The sequence below is a fragment of the Bacillus rossius genome, chromosome 2, assembly GCF_032445375.1.
Source record: "Bacillus rossius redtenbacheri isolate Brsri chromosome 2, Brsri_v3, whole genome shotgun sequence".
Taxonomy (NCBI): Eukaryota; Metazoa; Arthropoda; class Insecta; order Phasmatodea; family Bacillidae; genus Bacillus; species Bacillus rossius.
In genome coordinates, this window is record NC_086331.1 from 3022478 (window position 1) to 3045694 (window position 23217).

The following is a 23217-nucleotide window of genomic DNA, read 5'->3' on the forward strand; positions in this document are numbered from 1 at the left end:
AAATCTATATTTTAAATATTGCTCATTGTCGTTGTTGCCATTAATGTAATGTTTTTATTTTATTTATATATTATTATAAAGCTATTACATTGTAATGTTTCATGTAGTTGAATTCAAATCTTTCGTTATTACTAAATGGGCTGTATAGTTAAAAATTTTCATTATCAAAATAATACTTAAGAAAAAAACTAAATCCTAATTCGATGTTTGCGGTGACTTCTTTTATAAATGATTTTAAAATATTATCATACCTATATTTTGTAATTTTACGTAATTATTAAAATTTTTTAACTTGAATGGATAAATACGACTGAAAATAAAACAATTAATCAGTACTGTCTTCTAACATTTTTGTTATAACTGCCACTAACTTTTCAAAAAAATATTTATTATGGAGTTTATTTAAGTATAAAGATCTATGCAGAATAATTTTTGTTTCATTTATTAAAGTGAACATCTAAATATCTATGAACTATAATTTCTTATCTTGGGTCTTTTTAAATATAAATTATATGATGCAGGGATTCAGCTGAAAGGTACAAAAAATGTTTCCAAGCGATATTTTTAAGCACACCAATAGGTATTGAGGTAATAATGAGAAATAATAACTTTGCATTCACACGAAAAATGAATAAGGCCGTAGCATCGGCTAATAAATTTGGTAGCTTATATATATATATATATATATATATATATATATATATATATATATATATGCCGTAATTACCTCGTAGGGGTGGACGCAAATACGTAATATTGGCAGCATTACTTTACCGCCGGTTGGGCGTACAGTATAGCGTGTTCTTTCATAGAGCCGATTTCGGTTAATATAATATCTGAAGAAATGTATATAGGATAGAGTTATGATATTTTCCCCCCTTTTTTCCGAAATAAAGAACTTAACTTGGTTTATTTGTTCAGTAATTAATAAAATAGAAAAATTTTCATTTTTATAATGCACCTAATTTTCCAGGACTTTTACACACATAATCACATATTGTATAAGTATAGTATAGCCCACATTACAAAAAGATAATACGGATTTTTTTTTGTAAAAAGCTCCCAGATACGTACCGAACATCAAATAGACTACAATTTATAAATTACTTACTAAGTTTTATTTGAATATTATATATATATATGTGAGATTCAAGTTATATTCAGAAATGTTTTGGTTGGTAGTGATTTTGAAACCTACGTAAAATATCTACCCAATAAGACCAAGCTATATTTTATAAATCAGTTCGTTATTTATAACGAAATTTTTAATTTAAATAAAATAAAAATTGGAAACAAGCTAAGTAATTTTTTTTGCACATCGCAACTGTTTATTTTATCTGTTATCGTCTCACAAAATAGGTTAGCATTTTGTTAAATAATTTATTTTAAAATTTGTTTGTTAATATTAGTAGTTAATGCCATACTGCTATTTTAAAAGGCATTTCCTGCTTGGAGCATATCCGATGTAAAAATGTTGTCTATTACGTTTCCTTCTCTTTCGTATTTACATTCTTGAAAGTCTTCCTTAAATAGTTAGTACTAAACATGGATTCTTGGTTTTTGTTTTAGAGGTATGTGCAAATATATATAAGGCCAGTGATTTTTCGTGAAAATATTTCGAGACAAGCTGTGTTAAAACACTGTAGCATCGTCTGTGTTTCGTGATTGCCTATTGGTTACGTTTCTTTTAAGTTCATGCGCACTGTCGTCACACGAATCATAGTGATTCTGTGCGGAAGCAAACGCCTGGCCATTCTCTTGCAATGGCGTCTCTTGAAAACGGCCTATAGTCGCAAAGCAGAAATTACTGACTTAGAAATACCGTCTTGCAGTCTAGTGAGTGACCATATTGTTTCGCAAAAAATAATTGCCTTCAAATATCTGTTGTTTAGCTATTTCAAATTACTAAATCATTTTTGTAAGGCATTTTCTATATTTGTTATCTATTTGGCATTCAACTAAATTTTTGCAAGCGTGAAATATTAACAGCCACTTGTGCTTTCTTGTATTAGGCGTTGTGTAGATTTTGGCTAGCAGTTTTAAAATACTACTAACAAATGTTAAAATAAAATCTGGCACGTTTTGTTTGAGTCTAATATTAAGGCACGTAAAATGTGTGAATTTTTAGAGCCAAGGTATGCAGGCTGAATGTTACAGAAACTGGTTTACGCTAAAATAACTGTTTTATAACATTATTAACATATTTTGAAGAAATAATTAGTATTTTAATATTTTATAAAGTAATACTTACCTATTGCGGGATTAACTTTTTTTAAATATTCTGAAGCCTAACCAAATAACAACTGTTTCTGCAATTGATCAGTGCATCTGCTACACTTGTTATTTCCGTTTAATAACAAAACAAAAAATTATATATATATTTTATAAGTATTTTATCTGTATGAAATTATCTGTTAAATATTATCTTGTTATATTTATTTCGTTTCAAGGCAATAAGTTCAATTATAATAACACAAATGGTAAGGCACAAATTTAAAATATGACTTTACTTGTAAGAGTTAAAACGTAGAGACGTTACCGAAAGTTTAAATTTTTGCTTCAAATAACAAATGAAATGTTATTATTCATAAAGTATACTATCCCAGCAAGTAAACATGTCTTATTTTAATTTCTAGCATGAACAATATTTTTTTATTATTGTTATCCCTTTTTTTATTTCTGTCGATTATGCTCACATTTACTTTCTTTATTACTTCAAAATGACACGTAGATTCCTAAATAATTTTTTTAGTAAAATATTTTTCATGAATAATATTATATTTTTATAATGATTTTTTTTAAACATGCGTTATAAGCACGACACCTAGATTTTCAGAAGCACGCATGTTCCGACGAACTTGTAACGATGTCTAATAAAGCTTTGAATGTTGCGTCCAGATGGCAGTAATCATCCCCTGGGGACATCTTCACTTATCGCGCCTCTCACACTCTGAAATGTATTGCTTAAAGTCTGTACACCAAACAGAGTGGGATTTCTATGCAGGCACCCGTCACAATCACGAAGCGTGCTAGTTAAAGCAAACAGTCTCCTTGGGAACTATGATTCTGCTACGATCCGCCACAGCCACTGGGCTGCAAAAATGAATTCAACCAATAAAAAGTATTATGATGATTTTAGCAGTATTTCGTCATCTAGGAATAAATCGGTAAACAAAGAGTAGTGCTTGTATGCTAGATTCAGGCTTCCACCAGCAGCTCGTATGAGTATGTTTTCGTACACTTTCATAGGCATAGCTTGCCACGCTAAAATAACCCAGTTTCACTTTGTTGCAGGTGTTAGGACGGAATATAAATGAATGTTTTTTTTTATCTGTATAACACAAAAAATAACGTTATTTTACAAATATAATATCAAGACTTATATTTAACTAATATTTGGTTTTTTTAAGAATTACGATAAAGTCAACATAAAAAGGACCATTTAATTATTTGTGGTCCAAGTACGGACATAAACAATTTCAATTTATAAAACTTCATTAATGACAAACGCAAACAATTGTTTTTTAAAAAATTCGCCTTTTAATATTTGTTAACTTATGCCTTACAAAATTATTTTTTCTGGCACTAGAAATTTTTTGTCAGGGTATGTTTTTCGGATATTTTTTAATGAATGTGAGTCAAAAGGTGTTTTTAATATTATCTTCTTACAAGGGGAGGCTACGACGTTCGGACCACGGATTATATTCAAACTTTGTACACTTTCAGTAGTCCATTAGGACAACATAAAGTACAAGTAGTACGCCGTACTACTGGGGCGTTTTCAAGAAAATTGCGAGAGAACTTATCTATGCCGGTGCGTTGAGGCCATGACAGTGAGATGACGGTGGTCGAGTAGTTATCGTTACCGACGGGTCTGTGGATCGAGTCCTACTGCTGGCATTTTTATTCATTTTTTTTTCTACACTGATCATAATCTTTCATACATACTACAATTCAAAGATAATATAATGAAAAATTACGCGTATTCGCATGAAAGTTTATTGAATTTCCAATTTTTCTTGATACGTTCACTAATGTTTATTGTTACAACAAATGTTATATTTATAACTATCGACAAGTAAACAACTAACATAAACACATACATTTTTTCTGAAAATGTATGCCTGTTGTAACTTGCGACGTTCCTTATACCTGCGACCGGGTAAGGTACACGGAACTGCTTTGTATCTGGACGCTTCGACCTACAGAGACAGATGTGACGAGAAAAGCCAATTGAAGCGACGGGCCTGGAAATCCCAAGTCAAACATAGATAAAGAAAGGACTAACATAAATAACGATATTCAATAATACAATGAGTTACAATTTGCCAACATATAAGGGTAATGTATAATTAATCGTCGGTTGTGCTTTTGACATGACAAGTTCCTGGATGATATTTTTCATACCGACACTGGAAACATAAATTAAAACGGCATCTGCTACATTGTATGAATGTAGTTTTCCCACATCCACAAGGAATCTTCAGAGTTTCTATCGAAAAAAAAACCTCGTTGTCATTTTGAAAAATATCTCTTTCCTCCTTCAATTTGGATGCAAACCATGCGTAAATTCTGTTGCGATTTCCTCGAAAAAAAAACCTAGAAGTACGCCTCACTACTTAAACATTGTGTTGTATTAATGGACTACTCAAAGTGTACAAAGTTTGAATAAAATACTTGCTCCTAACGTCGTATCTTCACCTTGCAATTGTGTGTTTGTTCAGTGGTGCTCGAAATTAGCTAGAAAAACCTATTTTTTGGAACCCAATCTTTTTAAGGGGTTAAAATCGATAACTATAATTGTCTTTGCGTCAAATATATGTTAATAATAGGCTGTCCAGATTCTGTATGTACTGTCAGAAAAATTTTTAATTCAATGGCTTTAATAATTTTTTAATAATACAGTAAATAACAACATTTAAATAACTGAAGTCGTCCTTAGCTTATGTTTTAATTAAAACCATATATTTAATATGAGTTTCAGTAAAAATATTGTGCGTACAAACTATGTCATACGGAGCCTACTAAAATGAAATACTCCAAACAAAAAAGGAAATAAATACGGCCAGCTGAACAATAAAATAAAATAACTTTAGTTTTTAAGTTGTTGCATAAAACTTATTGGAAACTGGGTAACATGATTCTTGCGTAAAAACTTTTGTTGGAACAAGAATATGAAATTGTTCTTACATCAAAGATCCCTGTGTAGGATTGCGGGCTAAATACTTCAGCAAGAGGCCAATGGCTAAAATAATGTTCACACGTGTCCCTACTACTGGACGAAACATTATCGAAAAATTAATTTTGTATCTAAATAGTGCTGAGGTATGAATATCTGATAGAATTTTCACATTACGAGAGCGAACTAACTATGAGACTAATGTGTATGACAATGTTGGTCAAATAAAAATTGGCTTGAGAAAAAAAAACGAATATTTTAAGGTTTTTAATCCAGACATAAAAAAATTGTATTTTGATACAAAAACCTAACATATTCTTTTGAAATATTATTCTATTTGTGTATGACTTGAAATATAACAGCATATTATGTTACTTACTTGGCACTTTATGGCATGTGCGTCTGTTGAGAATACCATTGAAAAGTCTAAATATACAGTCAATCTACTTTGCGCAGACTACAGAAACTAGCATTGTTAATTCTTCGTACCATTTTAGCTAAAATATAATTGACATAACGTAATTATTTTCAAACGAATCACATACATTTAGAAATGTTACAGTTGTATCTTTAAGAATCACACAAGCTTCTCTCAACGCACATAGAAAAAAAAACGGTTGAAAATATTACAGAAATACGACAAGCATATATAGGTCCAACAAAAAGTCATATATTCCCTCGATAACCACCATACTTCCATACTTAGTCTATATTGAAGTTCAAAATATTGTCAAGCATTTAAATACTACGCGATAGGTTTTAAAAATGCAGCTGTTAGAATTGCGCGTTTTCAATGTTTATATCATTAGTACCGCCATTGTAAATGCGATTTTTTTAAATAACATATTTTGTTGATAAATCTTATCACTTTTCAGTTTGTTGGTGTAATTGAATTTAATTTATAATTTTTCATTAAGGGTGCGCTACCATGTTCATACGATGAAAAACAATTTAATTTACTTAAAATCAATATAAGACATGGATTTAAATTCTTTAGTTTTCAGATAAGAATACCTGAATTGTTATTTTTATACACAGCGAAAAATACACTTTTTAAAGAAAACAAGCTTAGTTTTAGTATTTTTTAAAGTAAAAGGTTGTTTGAATAATACTGAACGCAATGAAGAAATTTTAATAATTTCGTCGAATTTAAAGAATAATGAATGGAAAGATAATGCGATCCTTAAATTCTTTTCATTTTTATTTTTTTAAACTGATCTCAGGATAATAAATACGAGTAGAGGAAAAGTAGTGCTAATTGTCAAACTTATTAAATTTTTTATTGACGAACGTATGGGAAATGGCTGAAATTATATATCCTTGTAAAAGCGAAGGTAATAACAGAAATATATTAAAATTAAATGATTTAGAAAATACATTTGTATTTACTTGCAAAAAATATGTTTAGTACATCTTATATAATCTTCTCGGTGGGCATGAGTGTAGTTTAGGTTACTCACAAATTAACAAAAAAATTAAATGTTTTATTTGGGAAAATATACACTTTTCATGATACTCAAACGAACTATTGGCAGTAATTTTGATGCGTATATTTATAGATAGTTTTTCTTGTATATTTAAAATAGCTCATCTTATTCGAAATATTCTAGTGAAATTTTGTTATTCTATGTTAGAGACCCGTGAATTTCGCGGATTCAATGACCTCCAGGATAGACTCCAATATCCTCTACACACTCGAAAAAATGCCAACTGTTCATTGGCTGCTGACTTGTGAGTCGTCTCGACTGGGTGGCCTGTGATTCGACACTTCTATGAGTGAGGGTCTCTAAATGGCCCTCAGTCCTCCAGATTAACAGTGAACCAATGACAGAAGCAACACTAAGGTATAATTATTTGAATTTTAGCATAACACGAAATGAATCCGCGAAATTCACGGGTCTCTATATAATTGTAATCCAGCATTTAGTTATATAATAAATATTAGCTTTAAATTAGTTTATAAAAGTCATTAATACTGCTTGTGTTTTGTATTTTTGCTTTAAATAATTTACTTTTTCAGTTTTTTTTCAGGTCAACACATTTTCTATATATATATATATATATATATATATATATATATATATATATATGTTCCGTAAAATTCTCGAAACCTTCACTGTTCGCTCGATGCATTTATGCATTTGAAAATGTGTGCATACATAATTATTTAAGAATTTTTTATTCCTATTATAATTTTGTAACAAAATATATTTAAAAAATCTTATTTATAAAACCAAAACACGCATCTAATGTTAGGTCCTAATATAAAATCAATAAATGATTTTTTTTTTAAATTTATATTGCTATACAGCGTTTAAGAACAGCTCAACAAATGTATGTTAAAGTTTAGAATAACTGCTTCAATTTACAAATGTTTGTTCGTAGGGGTCTGAATTTGGTTGCTATTTAAAGCGTGTGAATTCACAAAGAAATAGGATTGGCAAAGAACAACAAAGAATTGTATGGTTATAGGGATAAAATTTTGCTACCCATGAACCATAAAGTTGGTTCACATAGGGGGAGTTATCTAGTGAGATTTTTGTGCCACAATTAAAAATAAACGTGCTCTAGCTATATTTAAGAAGCGGGAATGTATATATTTTTAAAGTCAGTATTGAGTTCAAACAAATACACGAAACTTTCGATCGTACTCTGTTTGATTATATGCTGCGAAATAGGCTTTCGACTTATTTTTATTTTCACAAAGCTTTTGCGTGAAATAAATATTTGCTGAATTGGCGTGCTATAGGTAGGGACCGGAAAAATTCGCGGATTCATTTCGCATTATGCTAGAATCCAAACAACTGTACCTTCATGTTGCTTCTGTGATTGGCTTAAAGTTTGTCTGAAGGACTTTGAGCCAATTGAAAACTTTCAACCAAAAAAAGTATCGAATCGCAAGCGTCCCAGTTGACAGATGTCACGAGTCAATAGCCAATGAGCAGGTGGCATTTGCCTGAGTGTGTAGGGGATTGTGGAGTCTATCCTAGAGGTCACTGAGGGCGCGAATTTTTCCAGTCTCTAGCTATAGGTAGAGACCCGTGAATTTCGCGGATTCAATGACCTCCAGGATAGACTCCAATATCCTCTACACACTCGGGCAAATGCCAACTGTTCATTGGCTGTTGACTTGTGAGTCGTCTCGACTGGGTGGCCTGTGATTCGACATTTCTATGAGTGAGGGCCTCTAATTGGCCCTCAGTCCTCCAGATTAACAGAGAACCAATGACAGAAGCAGCACTAAGGTATAATTATTTGAATTTTAGCATAACACGAATTGAATCCGCAAAATTCACGGGTCTCTAGCTATAGGCTGTTTGCTCGCCTCAGTTAAGGGGGCCGGCCAGCTGAAAGGACGCTAAGGGCGACAATGGTTCGCGCACCACACGCCTCTTCGCCCCTACCCGACAGGCATCGAACTGGCGCGCAGCAGTCGCGTCAATAACGCACTTCAATGCGACTTCAAGCGGCGAGCCTATGACTGTACGGTAGCATATTACAGCTAAGGGATCCCTGCACTTACCTATACAACTTACAATACTGTGCGTAGGACTGTGCATTCCTGAAAACGTTCCTGAAAATATGCGCTTCAGACTTTTTCCCCGTCCGAATAATACACTCTGAACTCTGAACCATGTAATTAAACTTGTAAAGAAAATAGCAATGGCTTTTTAAATGCTATCAGTAGGGCCATGCATATTTTGCGAAAAGATACCGAGGCCAGCTGAATGTTAAAACACTGTAGCGTCGTCTGTGTTTCGTGACTGGGTGAGTTTCTCTCGGGTACATGTCGATTGTTACAACACCAATCACAGTGATTCAGTGCGGAAGCAAACGCGTCCTGAGTGGATCGGTCAAATAAGTCAACGACTTCTTTCGCAGACGGCCGCCAATCAGAAGAATAATCCGGTGGTGCGGGTATACCTTGTTGCAGTCTAATAGGCGTTCGGATTTTTTCGCGAAAATTGCCTGCCCATATCTATCAGTAGAGACCCGGAAAATTCGCGGGTTCAATGACCTCCAGGATAGACTCCAGTATCCTCTACACACTCGGGCAAATGCCAACTGTTCATTGGCTGCTGACTTGTGAGTCGTCTCGACTGGGTGGCCTGTGATTCGACACTTCTATGAGTGAGGGTCTCTTTTTGGCCCTCAGTCCTCCAGATTAACAGAGAACCAATGACAGAAACTGCACTAAGGTATAATTATTTGAATTTTAGTATAACACGAAATGAACCCGCGAATTTTTCGGGTCTCTATCTATCAGTAATCATACACAGCCCGGAGGCCGCCTTAAATGTCTTTATCTCGAGAAGTGATACCCTCGAACAGTTCCGGGACAGCAGCTCGCGTGAACAGCAATGCGTGTGAACAGCAATGCGCGTGAACAGCAATGCGCGTGAACAGCAACGCGCGTCGGAAAGATTTTTGCATGCATCGTTTAGCCAGGAGGCATTTGGAACTGCCTTAAACTACCATGTTGCGTTGCTGAAGTTTCACGCCGTTATTTGTGTTTTGTTGCAACGCCTTCGAATTCTTTACTTTACAAGCATTAATAATCCATTTTGTTAATATTTTATCTGAAGATCTATCATACTTAATATCTGCTATTTGTTTTGAATTCGGCAAAATATCTATAGTTAAAATAATTACCTGACATAACTGCGTCGTCGTCACTATATGTGTCACTATCTATGTTTGGCATAAAACACTACTCCTACAGTTTTATTTTTTTAACTATGTCCTCATACAGATATGGAACCAGCAAAATTTAAAAATGTAATAGTTACTCCTAAGGCATTTTGAAGACTTTTAAAAATAAAAATGGAGCTAAATTACTAACCATTTTAAACATTGCTGATGCAACAAAAAATTATTATTAATTATTACGTTTCTATTTTGTTGAGTAATATTATTTCTGATAAAAAACTTTCATTCATGTTTACTTTAGCTTCAAGCTCAATATAAGATAATGAAATTACAATGCTTTAAAACACAACCAAATAATTAGATTTTTTTGTAAGTGTGCTTTTATTGCTGCGAGGTTCACATTATAAATGAAAATAAATTCGTGGAAATATGCTTGAAATAACAGCTCTCTTTCTTATATGCATTAAAATATTTAAAGCTAGATTTTAAAAGTAATTACGAAAAACATTTTAATGTCAAGCTAATATTGCACACTTCTGAATTATTTTGACTAATGAAGCTTCCCGGATACATTATCTTATTTTACGAGACTTTTAAATAGCAATTATTATTATTTAAACCAGGTTTACTTAAATAAGTGTATTTTTACACACAGCTGATTAAAAATTGCAGAACGCTTACAAAACAGGTTGAACTCACGGCACTGCGTGCTTAAGCGCTTAATGTCGCGTAATGGCTTCTCGATCGAATCCTGGGCGAAGCAAAGTTATGTGTGACATGTTATGTGTCATTTTATACAATAATTGGTTTGTTTGTAAGCCACCATACGATGAGCCTCTTAACCTAATAAACCCACTTTGAAACACACCTAATAGCTAATAGGAATAGGTGCACAAGAAAATTCTCCCATTTGTCCGTTGTGCTACAGATTTCTGTCAAATGAAATACAGAGTAATATTTTTATGCACAAAAATGTACTTTTTTATTTCGAATTAATTTTGTGACATTCAATTAATATGTGCACTATGTGCTGTTATAATTACCAAAGTAGACTACCTCAAACTTATTTTGAAGCAACCAACCAGTTATGACTATACAGCGACTATATTTATGCGCGAACAATTTTTATTTTCAACCCAGACAATTTTAATTTTTACATTTCACAATTATTTTTCATATTTTTAAATTTAATTATTTCTAAGCGCGCACACCGGACATAAAGTCAGCAGAGAGCCTGTCCAGCAGCTATAGTAAGTGCGCGCTTAAGCGGACACAGTTTCGCGAGCGCTGAGTTACTTCATTCTTGAAACTCGTAGTGTCTGAACTGTGCCGCTGATGTTGTCTTAGTGACGCTTACATCCGCGTCGATCACGACAACGTATGAAATCTCGAGAAACTTAAATATTTAGGGGCATGCAGATTTCGCGAAAAGGTTTCGTGACTAGATGAAAGTTAAAACACCAGAGCATCGTCTGTGTTTCGTGATTGGGTGAGTTTCTCCCAGGTACATATTGAGTGTAACTACACCAATCACAGTGATTCAGTGCGGAAGTAAACGCGTCCTGAGTGGCTCGGTGAAACAAGGCGACGACCTCTCTCGCAGACGGCCGCCAATCACATGGAAGAAACCACAGGTGAGGGTTTACCTTGTTGCAGTCTAGTAGACGTTCAGATCTTTTCGCGAAAAATACCTGACCCTATAAATATTTATTGCAATTCACTTTTTTTTATAAATTGTTTTAACCTAATTACAGTGATCACGAATTCAGCCACTACAATTTTTGTAATGTGTAAATGCAACTTTAAATGCGTCCGACATCTCTGGCAACTCAATGCGCGGCTTATTTATCTTGAAATATCATCTTCTTTTCCATTAAAATAATAACCTTGAATAATTTCTGTTTTAAGTAGCTACATCACGCTTTAAAACGGACAGAATTTTGAAAGCTGATTCAGGTCGTTAACGCGTGACGTAATCGTAACGGTTCGCAAAGCCAAAGGCCTTGCTTGAACACATACGGGCCACGCGATCTCACACAAGCGTATGGCGCTAGAGAACTCACGCAAGCGTATGGCGCTAGAGAACTCACGCAACCGTATGGCGCTAGAGAACGTGATGATAAGCGGTAAACAATCATTACGCGCAAACGCTACGTCGTAAGCACACTCGGGTCATCTCTGTTTGCAGGTAAACGCAGTGTACATGAGTGTGTTGGGAGTACCTAGTATTGCTTAGTCACACATTACTTTTGTAACGTATACATTTGTACAATTTTGAATATAATCTGTACAAAAACTTAATAATGTGTTTCAGTAACTTATAAACTACAATTTTAGATCCAGAAGACAATATTTTCGCAAGTCGGCTTTCATTTACGCTTAAATAAACTACATATTATTTTTCAAACTGTTAAGATTTTCCGAACCTGACTCACGCCGTATTAAATTGAATACATCGTAAAGACGTTTGTAAACTAATAAATAACTAATGGTTTGGGCACGATGCTACTCATATTGAAATAACGGACGTCTGAAACATTTTTTTCAACTGACCATCTGAACGAGTGATAATTTTATCATTTGTAGGCCCGGTACACCGCCAAACAGTTGATACGAATGTGCTTTAAACTCTTTTTCTCATTAAAGGATCTACTTATCTGCAGTAGAACCATTAATTATATTTTAGTGCAATGAAAATAATGTATCATTAAGGAGTTTGTTTTAAAGCAATTCACAAATCCATGATAAAACTATTTAAACTTAACTTTTCTTTATAAGCTGTTTGCTTCGATTACTTGGAAATGTAGAAATTATTTTCGAACAATCTAATTTGCCTTAAATTAATAAAGATATCTCTGTTTAATTTTACACTTGCACACTTATTATGGAAAATAAATAGCTAATATTAGAAAAATCATATAGCGTGTACGTTAAAAAAATTATATTCATATTATGTTCGTCATAGTTTTTTGATGAAGACTTCAAAAAATGCTGGGTCGAGTATATATGTTATATTTTTAATCCGTTCTACGCTAATAATATTTTTATTATTGCGGTTTTTGTAACAAAATAATTTTTTGCACATTTTTTAATGTTTGGAAATCACATGGTTTTGCAAACGACTTCTTATTTTTATCAAACCAACATGTTTGACATTGCATGAAGATTTGTGTGTGCATAGTAAGAAAAAAAGCGTACCAATATTTTCTGTGCCGTATGTTCGTACTACAGGCGATTATAATGAAGAAGTATTATGATAATAGCCCGTGGATTGTTTTTTATAATTTTAAGCGTAAATTTATTATAAGGATAACCTTTTTTTAGGACCAGTGATTTTTCGCAAATAGCTTTCAAGACAAGCTGTATGTTAAAACACTGTAGCATCGTCTGTGTTCCGTGATTGGTCGAGTTTCTTTCGTGTTCCGTGATTGGTAGAGTTTCTTTCGTGTCCATGTCCACTGTCGTCACACGAATCACAGCAATTCTGTGCGGAAGTAAACGCTTGGCCAATGCAATGGGTTCTCTTGAAAACAGCCTCCAGCCACAAAGCATAAATAACTGACGCAGAAATACCGTGTTGCACTCTAGTAAGTGAGCAGATTGTTTCGCGAAAAATCATTGCCTATACGTAGAGACCTGCAAAATTCGCGGATTCATTCGGTGATAGGCTAGAATTCAAACACATATACCACTTAGATAATTTTGCTATTGGCTTACTGTTCATCTGGACGAATCTCAACCAATTATAAACCATCAACAAAAGAAGGATCGAATCACAGACAAACCAGCTGAGACGACTTACAAGTCGGCAGCCAATGAACTTGCGTTATTTGCCCGAGTGTACAGGGGTATGTGCAGTATATCCTGAAGGCCATCGAAACCGCGAATTTTGCATGTCTCTACCTATACGTATTTCAAGTTTCGTTTGCCATTCCTTTCAGTCTAAGTTTAAATACCATCTGTCGTCAAATAGTATTTTCAAGTGTTTACTAATTCTCATCACCAATACTGGCAATACACGGTATTTTGTGCATTAGAAAGTCTTTTTGACAAAATGTTTTCTTACTTCGTTGTTCTAATTGTTGTAATAGTCTTATAAATAGCCTAGCTATTTTAATATTTTATTCATTTGTTAGCGCTGATTTTAACCTACCGATGATGACCTATCTAGGTTATTACGCCTGCAAAATTACATGATTAAATAAAAATTTACAGGAAAAACAACTAGTTACTCCAGTCAGATCTACAATCAAAAAAAGCAAATGGAAAAATTTGGCTGACGTCACGAGCACAGATCACGTTACTGTCCTTTGTTCCGATACAAAAGGGTGCGCAATCTTTAGAAGCCTTCTTCTCAGGTTCCATTCTCATGTAAATGTGAACATTCGCACCCTGATTCTTACGAATTGTCACGTTTTTATCGGGGAGTAAACCGGAAATACTTCCAATGCGTGTTTTCGCCACAAAAAATCTAGGTTAACTGTTATTCATCTGTAGGATGCGCCGTGAAGTCTATTTTTCAAAATAAAATATTTAAAATGAAATTGGTTTGTATGAATTGTTATTCAAACGATAACTCTAGGTGAAATTTTTATACAATTTATAAATTTCTTTTACTGTTTTAACTTAGTTAAAATTTAATATTATATTAGGGCAAATGTACCGAATATGAGACCCCTTTTTAAAAATATTTATATTTTGTTATTAAAACCACTATTGGTAGATTTATTTATCTTAGATGATATATTATGTAATGCACTTTTACTTCAAAACAGGATTGAGCACTTTTATTAAAACAGAAAGTAATTAAACTAAGAAATTAAAAAAATGCGAAATTTTATGAAAACAAAAACGTGTTCCTTATATGAGACATCCCCTACATTATGTTCCAAATTCCGTATTTGATATCATTTAGTCACTTGTGCACTTTTGTTTGTTACACATATGACACACAAAACATGGATTAGCTCCGCAATCTTCATGAGCCCACCCATAGCACTTGAGGCACTGCCGCCATTTCTCGCCATGTTTGTCCTCTGAGAAAAGGCAGCAGCATAACAAACACTCTGCATCATCATCACTTTCAGATCCATCACTTTCATTTGAACTGTCATGCAGCGAAATATTTTCGTCACTGGAGTCCTCAGAATCTACAGCGATGAATGATTTGGTAGTTATCCGTAACTTGTCCGTGTTGCGAGATCTGGTTTTCATAGGTCTAGCTTTGTTTCCTTTCTGTTTTCCAAGAACCAATTTCTTACGAGCTTCAGCCTTTTTCTTTCTTGCGACATTTTCATCCAAGCATGTTTTGTATGGCGATGATGTGATAACTTTAGCACTGCCACATCTACTGGATGTTTTTTTTGAAGGAAAATTTGGTAGTGGTGAAATATCCACAGGTCTGATAAAGGGCCTAACTGCACTGCTGCAACATGGCTGATCTGTCTGCATCGAAGTTTCTCTTGGGTGGCTCTGGTCTTCTCTACAAATGGCTGTATCTGAATTCTCTTGAGCTCCATTTTCTTCTTTAGTTTCTTGGCCATTTAATGATTCAGAGAAAGCACCAAATTCATAATCACGAAACATGTTTCGGTTAAATGAAAACAGGCCTGTTTTATTAAAAGAATTAACAGATATTTCCATTGTTGCTGCTCTTTAGTATGCAGCACTGAAAAGTTTAGCCACTGTAAAGTTTGTCACAACAAGATTTGGGTTTTGGCGCAGCCAGTCTTCTACTTCTTGAGCACAATATGTCTTGAGAGGGAACATAAAACCTACGTCCAACGGCTGCATCTTATGAGATGAGTGTGGAGGTAAGCAGATGATCGAAACGTGGCTTTCCCTGGCCTTAGCAGGGCCTACATATCTAACTATGTTCTATTACAAAATTTTAAGATATTTTATATAAAATTAAACTTATTAGTCACTGTTCTTACAGCTACAGTATTATTTTAAATCTAAATCACCTAATATGAGACCCTTACTCCTACTATGAGACCCTATCTCAAATTAGGACATGTAAGTGGTCTCATATTAGGCACCTTATAATGGCCGCTACAAAACACAACAACAAGGCTGAAATTTTAAACTGCCATAGTTCCTTATTTATACACATGGAGGCTTACTTCACTGCTCATAAGAGAGTATGAATGGATAATTAATATAAACGTACCTCTATGTTGATAATAAAGCTGCAAAATGCCACTCACGAAAACTCAAAATGAAGAATATCGTATAAACTGTTATTCTGGATCTCGCGCGCGTCAGATAAAAGTCTCACTCTATCCGTGGTCGGGAAATGGAGGCTGATGGTGGTTCCAAGAGCAGCTGATAGGTAGCAGCTCTTACTTGTCAAGATAACCAAGGGTCTCATATTAAGGCCGGGTCTCATATTTGGGTCACCTACCCTACTGTTACATGGGGGTAAAGACGTATGCCTTCATTTTGCAATGTAAAATTAAGTTGATATTTATACACTAATAAATACCGTGTTGTGTTGGTGTACATACTTAATTCCACATTCTCGGAAGGAAATCCGTTCTACGTTACAAATGGAAGTACAAAATTTCTGTGATTGATGAATCGGCTTTGTTTTCCAATCACAAATCAGAGATGAGAATCAAACTTTCCAATTAAAAAAATACATTTTATCTTTATTTTTAGTGGTTGTTTGTTTTTGTACTCTTTGAGCAGTTCAAAATAAAATTTACAACTAACAACGGACCAACTTATCCCGACAAGTAGATTTACACATTCTGAACAGTCATGGGTCGGCAGTTAAATACGGAAGCTGGAGAAGAAAATGCTTGCACGGTTGTGACAGTTGAATGACCGGACAGCTGTGTGGACAGCTGGCGCGAGGTCAGATCGTGTAACATCCAAGCTACACAGTAAAAATATATTTTTAACGTTACCAGGAAATGTTTTGTAGAATTACGAGACAGCATATTCATCGGAGGAAAAAAAAACAAAGTAAAAGCGGCATTTCTACGAATATGTTTGTAAACTCTGCAGGCAAATAACTATCACATTTCAATGGAAGTACACAGCACAAAACGTAACAATTTTTCGGTACGTACATATAATTCTAGTTGCAATTACATAATTCTGGCAGTATAGCATCACTTGGAAATGACAAGCAACAAGTCCAGGGAATTAAAATACAGTTACACGCAGGGTTTGGCTGATTACAAACACAACAAATTACAATGCAACTGTCTATATCGTTCAGTGCAAATTCCCGAGTCTATTCACAATGGTTTTGCGCTTACAAGATTTCTGTTTTAATACAAATTTTTTGTGTAATACTTCTGTTACTTTAATCGCAATCTTACAGAAGAGAGATGTTTGTAAAATGCATTTTGTAGCTTTAAAAAATTTGCACTTCTACAAAACATACTTTGGTTCAAATTGCAATATGTATTTTACTGTGTAGATGTCCTGGTTTTTTTTAAGCTATTGTGTGTCCGTGCGTGTGAAGTATTGCTGCATTACCGCCGTTCGCAGAAGACTTCATCAGCTGATTGTGAAAAGGAACCCTCAACTTCAATCACATGAAATAAACCGTTAAATGCAATCAGCTACTACGTGCTTCAAAGTAATAATATTTTTAGTAGGTTTTTTGACGTAATTAAATACGATTTAACGTTTCGCTCCAATTAAATGTTTAGTATTTTTTTAAAGATGTCACGAATTTGGTTTAGGTCACGTATGACGATGATTTTGTTTCTATGTTTAAAATTGTGTCAATAGTCTTAGATATACACATGATTATTTTAGCACTGATTGTAAGCGAGTGGATAATACATTTTTTTCAGCACAGCAGCGATACATGTTATGAATAGAGACCCGTAAAATTCGCGGGTTCATTTCGTGTTATACTAAAAATCAAATAATTATACCTTAGTGTTGCTTCTGTTATTGGTTCACTGTTAATCTGGAGGACTGAGGGCCAATTAGAGACCCTCACTCATAGAAGTGTCGAATCACAGGCCACCCAGTCGAGACGACTCACAAGTCAGCAGTCAATGAAGAGTTGGCATTTGCCCGAGTGTGTAGAGGATATTGGAGTCTATCCTGGAGGTAATTGAACCCGCGAATTTTACGGGTCTCTAGTTATTAAATGCGAATTACTTGTCCTGAGCTACCAGGCCAATTAGACAACTGACTTTAGGCTGCTAGAATATGTGAATGAAAAGAACAAAAATGATGCAATTCCAAAAAAAAAAAAAAACAGGACTGAGCAAGAGGTTTGTGTGAAGATTTATTTCTAAAAATTAGTTAAACAACACTAAACATTTATTAGTTCCCCACATATTATCTTATATTAATCTTTAAATAAACATAGGTGTTAATAATTATTGTTGTGCATCAAAATAATTTCAGAATCACTTGTAGCCTACATTGCGCGAGCTATAGTTTACGTTATCAAAAAATAAATTCTGCTCAATATTTATCATATTTGTATTACATATTTCACTTCTCGTAGATTTCGTATTTTATTTTCGAAAATGTAAAATTATATTTTTTTGGCTCTACGGACAGCCAACATGGGGAGGGCGCGAACTTCGTGTCGCCAAATTCGACGCCCCTTTGCGAGAAAAGAGTACTTCCGAATAGCGTTCCATCCTGTGAAGTAGAAACCCCAGCGGTCGAAAAACCGAGGCGCAACTCATTTTCCCGTAAACGTTGCACTAGAAATGCCTAAGGCAGCTTTAGAGCGTATGGTCACAGCACGGGCGTCTTGCGCGCGATCCCATTCTGGATACCTTACGTGAATATATTTAGTTTTTGATATGTAAACATCTTAGCGCTCTGTATACGGCATCTGGTAGGAGAAACCTCGTGAAAATGTAATGAAAGCCTATGAGCGGAAATGTGGGACAAAGATGGCGTACCCACGTGTAGCAAACATAAACTCACATATTGTCACATTTGTAAAAAAATGAACATTAATTTAATTTCACATGAATATACCATACGAGTGAGAGGAACAAGAAATAAAACACCAAAACAAAATTACAAATAAAAAAAATCAATTTTGTAAACTAGTAATAGAAGATCCTGTTAGGATGGCAGCATATAAATAAAATTAGTTTCCCGATTTTAAAGTCATATAAAGAGTTCTATGAATGATATTGATTGCTACTAAAATAAGTTATGGTTTTCTTTTATAGACTTAATAATAACATTTCACTTTATGTAAACAGTTTTATATTTCCAATAGTGAAACAGTTTCTGCTTGCTCGGAGCTACAAAAAGGCTACAAAAAAATTATTGAAGTAGATCTCTCGATAATTTTTCGCAAACAGGTTCATTTTCTGGAATGATTTCATTTTACGTATAAAAAATTAGCGAAAGTATAACGAGTATATTTCGATAATGTGATGCGAAACACCTATAAAACTATAATTATATTTAATTTAAAAACCAATCACATATAACCTATAAATATTTAAAAGTAGTAAACTGTAAATACATCCATATATGCACTGTTGCACGTAAGGCAGTCGTGGCCGAGTGGTTAAGGCGTCTGACTAGAAGTCAGACTTCCTCTGGGAGCGAAGGTTCGAGTCCTACCGACTGCGCTGGCTACATTTCATTCCATGATAGTACATAGTTGTGAGTAAAATTATATTATACAGAAAGCAAGTACTTAAATTTAATTAAGATATCTTTAAAACTAATGCTTTTTTTCCTTAATAGTCAATATTTTCTAAGTGGTAGTTTATATTTTAAGATATACTTCTTTAGATACATTATGAAAAACAGTATGCGAGTGAATTTTTACAATGCGGGCGCACCATAAAAACGAAATTTCACACGATGGAAAAAAAATGCTACATACAAATAAAAAATTGGTTGTCTGTAAAGTAGGTTTACGGACGATCGTTTAAAGTGACGTCATAACAAAACATTGATGAAATGATTGCATACTTTTATGAATAAAATTGAATCATTTTTATTGAATTATCACTATTTTGTATGGATACAAAGAAGGAGTGAAATGAAATCTACATTTTAATTGATACATTTACTTTTATTTGCACTCATTAATTAAAATATGTTTATTACTTTAACGAAGAGATTATTTTAACTATAACTTTTATACATGTTTGCTATTTAACTTCTTCCAATCTTTGTTATTCTATTAAGGATATGACGATGACAGGAAAATTAGGAAACGAATGGTTGTGTTTCTAGTTTAATGTGCCTCGAAAAAGTCAAATCGATGGTTGATCCAATCGAGTGGAAGAGAGATAGATGCGGCGCAAGCGTACAATGAGCGTAACGGGACAATGTGCGTTACGGGACACTTTTTCGTGCGTGCAGCCGGCATTCATCGATTTATTAGACGTTGTCACGTCAAAAAATTAGGGAACACACAAAAGTATTGGTGTGCAAAATGAAACTTTACGATAGTGTAAATACCCTGGAATGTATTTGGTAAAGTAAAATAGTCATCGTAAACGGTAATCCAAGGATTTATAAACATAGCGCACAGTCTCTTACCTAAAACTCAAACTGAGGTCGATAGCTTAGTGCACGCTTGTGAACCTGTAGGGACAGGGTTCAAATCTCGACACTGGGATTTATTTTAATAACATTATAATATCATATCATATGATAATGTTGAATCAGCTCGATAAAGTTAAGGTACGTTTGTAGAAAGTATTTACTACTGATTTCAGTTCTTTAAGCAAAAACTAATTTACAAACGTACAATTAGTGTGGAAATATGTGTTACAAAATATTTCAGGTTAATATTTTAGTAATGTAATAGAAGAACAACTTCTAACTTGTGCGGAAACATTGAGGTATTAACTGTTTATGAATTTGAACAAGATGGGCAGCGGTTTAATAAATTTCCTTGTCGATATTTTAGTTAAAAACCGGGATCTATTGGTCTGCAACTTTTAGATTGAAAAATACATGAAAAATAGCACCACGTTCGTAATTCTTTACAGACCCAACAAAATGTTAATTATCTTTGTCACCATGTTCGTCCCAACACAATTTTCCTCGCTAATAAAATTTAGGTATTTTTAAAGTTGCTTGTATATTTTATTGTGACTATTAAAGTTTACAAAATGTATTACAGGATAGTTTCACTAACATAACGTTTACTTTTGCACACCAATACGCTTAGTACATCCCCCGATATTCGCAGAACATGCAGAGGTACATGTTTCCACACGTGGTTTTGCCAAGTTGACGACTTTGGCTCGTGGCTGCAGGAGTTTCTGCGCGCATGCGCATTGAAGATTCAAACTTTTAAATTTCCGTTGTGTATTGCGCGCTTGTTTCAATGCACTTCTGGTGCATACTTAATTTCGCCCTCAACGCACCTAAAGAAGTATAACTTCAAAAACTCATGCGATGATGATTCCGGTCAATGGGGAATATCACAGGTTCAGCGTTGGGGCATTTACATGTGACGCGTGTGGTACTCCTGTTGTTCAGCTGGCACTGAGTACCATCTTGTTAAACTGTATTGCACTTAGGTTTTAAAAGGGGGAAAATTATTTCCTTTTTATTTTTCCTAAAATGAATTTGTAATTTTATCACGCTCGGCGTTATTTTTAAGAGTTCTGCGTTAAATTTGGTGTCCGAGGTTTGTATTATGTTTATTTGCAATATGAAAACACATGAATTTGTTCGCTACTGAGGTTAGATGTTTACTCATCACTGACGAGTACTTAAAGACTCACTCACTTTTTTGCTACAAACGTTCAACTGCTGGGGTGAAGGTAGTGTGAAATAAGCAATGCGCGGTTATTAATCACACAACATAATTTCAGCTTTAAACACAAACCAAATCGTGAAAAAATTTTACACATCGCTTCGACTGAAATGTTCTACTGATCTGGTGAACACTTGATGGTGATACTTATCATACAAGCACGTAAAACCTATGTTCTGTTCGTCCCACGGAAAATAGCATCGCCCGAAGATGCCGTCAAAATACATTGCTTAGTTCTTCGCCAATTGAAAACTCCAAGCATGTTGAAACAATCTAACATGTTGAAACACTCCATTACTATTATGTTGAAATACGCTTGGTCGGCTGCAAAAATAATAGAAATACGAGTCACATTCCAAATGTAAACGAATTCTGCTTCTGTCAGTCTTTGTTAAAGAAACATTTTTACGCAACACTGTCGCATTTATACCATGCGCGCGGTGCGAGCAGAACATATGTTTTACTTGTTCTTATGATAAGTATCGACTGCAAGTGTGCAGCAAAACTTTAGAGAACGACAGTTACAGCGATATGTTAATATTGTCACACTTTGGTATGTGTGAAAAACGAATTGTGTTGTACATCTAATAAGAGCGTTTTGCTTATTTCATATTGCCTTCACTCTAGCGGTTAAAAATGTGTAGTAATGACAAGAAAATGAAATTACAAACTTTTCATACAGGACATGGCCTTAAAGACTGTGCTGTAAAGAACTGGCAAGACCGATTTAGTTTGTAGTGCGTGACTTCATCTTTGTAAATAATCGTTCATATATTCTCTAGGATGTTCAAATGCCCACATTTAATTATATTTTTGATTCAAACACAAATTAGGAAACTTCAATTTATCTCCGAGCGTTAACAAATATAATTTGATTGTGTAGTACGTTTAAATTCAATTAGTTGCCACTAATTTTATTTATAAATGTTATCTCAGTTATGATTAATTTTTAAATATATATATTTTTTATTAACATCAGTCGAAAAAAACAATGGACGGGTTATTTTCATTTGTTTGTTTCTCTGAGAATATTTGGCACCTTTGTGTGGTATTTGAAAGTATGTACTCAAATAAAATGAGTAGAATTATGTTTTAGAGATAGATACAGCTCTTTCTTTGGAATATTATAAAAAATATATAAATTTGCAATACATGATAAATAATATTATTATTACTATATTTGTTTGTCAACTATTATATTATCATTAGAGTCCCGGAAATTTCACGGATTCCTCTGGCCGCAGGATAGAATTCAAAGTTATAGGTGTGCTCGACCCATGTTTACTTTCCCATTGGTTGATTTCTTAGCGAGAACATTTTTATCCTTGTTATTTGGCACTAGCTGATTCGCTTACTTCTCTCCTAGCTGGACATCGTTGGCTCACGGTCGTAGAGGGGCGTGTCCAGATAACTGCGGTCCAATCATGAACACAGTGCGACAGTGTGGAGGTTTGCATTCTAGCTTGCGACTAAATAAATGCGCGAAAATTCCGTGGCTCTAATTATCATGTAATATGATAAAATACATAGTATAAGATACGATCATGTAAATTAAATTAGAAGGCAAATCAACTCCGTAGTACTTACATAACCACTGTCATTTACATTATACTTTTATATTACAGTAACGTCTCAATCTTTCATA

General features: G+C 34.0%; 1 protein-coding gene and 1 non-coding gene across 15 annotated transcripts in view; both read left to right on the top strand.

Annotated features, from left to right (window-relative positions):
- The window catches only part of LOC134529035 (forkhead box protein P1-like), a 565106-nt gene that overhangs the window by 13428 nt on the left and 528461 nt on the right, over positions 1 to 23217 (top strand). The window lies entirely within an intron of this gene.
- On the top strand, positions 19335 to 19416 carry Trnas-aga (transfer RNA serine (anticodon AGA)). The gene has a single exon. It is a non-coding gene; the product is annotated as a tRNA-Ser (tRNA).